Source organism: Rhagoletis pomonella, unplaced genomic scaffold (genome assembly GCF_013731165.1).
Source record: "Rhagoletis pomonella isolate Grant_MI unplaced genomic scaffold, Rhpom_1.0 Rhpom_scaffold_00012, whole genome shotgun sequence".
NCBI classification, from domain to species: Eukaryota; Metazoa; Arthropoda; class Insecta; order Diptera; family Tephritidae; genus Rhagoletis; species Rhagoletis pomonella.
The window spans coordinates 23,109,127-23,110,907 of record NW_023458566.1 but is presented as its reverse complement, the minus strand read 5'-3'; the positions used below and the strand labels follow the sequence as shown (position 1 = coordinate 23,110,907).

The 1,781-nt window shown below is 38.9% G+C and overlaps 1 protein-coding gene across 1 annotated transcript in view; it reads right to left on the bottom strand.

Annotated features, from left to right (window-relative positions):
• Positions 1-1,781, bottom strand: part of LOC118747647 — a 14,068-nt gene that overhangs the window by 1,834 nt on the left and 10,453 nt on the right. The window lies entirely within an intron of this gene.

Sequence of the window (1,781 nt, the reverse complement as noted above, 5' to 3'; positions counted from 1 at the left end):
ACACTGATAAGGCGCAATCAGTTCGTTGACGGTGGGCTTCAGTCTTTCACATAAAAATTCTATAAGACCTTGTAACCTATGCTTAGAATGCTGATCCCACGTAGGGCGGGGTCGCCTTTCTTGTGGATTGGGCAGAGCACACTTATGGTGATTTCTTGTCTTCCAAAAAATGTTGCCCTTCCCGGTGCAAAATGTGTTTGATGTTACACTAAACCCTGTAAAAAGGCATGTTTTTGCTTTCCTGTTCTTGTCTATCTCATAGATTTCACAATATTGTCGTTTTAAACAACCATCTAATTTTCAGGGCAACCATCTCCCCTGACAAAGCTTCACAGAGCAGAGAATGTGCCTTTTTTGTCTTACAAGAGTGCAACATTTTAAGAAACGAACACACAATTTTCTAACCTTTGGCCTTTAATTTAGAATCGAACACGAAAAGAGAAAGGGGCAATCAAAAGGCAAAATTTTTTGATAGAAACGAAATCACCATTAAATTCCAGTCGTCGGGTATGCGTTCATCTGACCATATTCTGCAAAGAGTTGATGCATGCACCTTATCAACTCCAGCAGCTTTATTAGTTTTCAGCCGAGTAATCGCTATTCTTACCTCATCATAGTCAGGCGAGGGGACATCGACTCCATCGTCATCGACTGATGGCTCGGGTTTTTCTTCTCCACTGCTTTCAGTGCTTCTGCCAGTCAATAGGACTTATTACGGCAAATGCGTCTCGCTTCCTTCTTCAGTTCCATATAACGGTCCCACATGGCTCGCGTTGCCCCTATAGACGGCATCTTTTTTCTCTGAAGCTTCTTGACATTCCTCATCGTACCAATTATTCTTTCAGGCTCGCCGAAATCCGACTACTTTTTCGGCGGCAGTATTTAATTTTAGTGGGACCCAAATTTGAACTCCACTGGAAATATCCAACATTGCTTCAATTTAGCTAAACAGCTGATCAAACTGCGATTTCATCTGACACTATCTAAACTGTTTGTTCTGAAATTTGAATTCGATTGCTGTTGATAAAACAATAAAATACATGCATTTTAGCGTCTTTTTATCTACTTCAATAGTGTAATAATCCAAAAAATAAAAAAAAATTGAGTTAAGTACTATCTATTGTGTAAAAATTTCATATCCAAGGCGAATTCATATAAGGTGGTGTTGCTAGAACAGCTGCTTTAATTCGTGTCGGAATTTTCTTTCCCTCTTCCTCCTTGAGCGAAGAATAGCTGAAATTTGGCATCTGTGTACCGAAAGCGAAAAAGAAAATACATGTTAGTTTTTTAATTTTGTACTACCGCTACCACCTTATATCAATTCGCCTTGTTTCATAGCTGTATCGATTACCAGTCGTACATATATCACTAAAACAGAATACATATCATCACTAGACACGAATAAAGGCGCGAGCCCAAAAGTTGACCACGAAAAAAGACGCATCCAAAAAGCTTTAGCGAAGAAAGACTCTTAACATAATTGATCGCGAAGAAAGACGCGTAAACTTATTTTCGCGGTCGACTATATTTGCGGGTGTATAGTCCTTAGCCAGATATATGTAAATCTATGTTTACGCGTCTTTCTTCGCCGAAGTTTTTTTAAGCGTCTTTTATCGTACAAAACACTAGCGCGCCTTTATTCGTGTGTAGTGACGATATGTACTCATTTTTACTATGAGAGTAGTTATATGTACATAAGTTCAAAACATTAAAGCCCAGGCGAATTTTACAAGGTGGTGTTCTAAAATCAGCTGATTTCTTCGCCTTACATGTATTTTGTT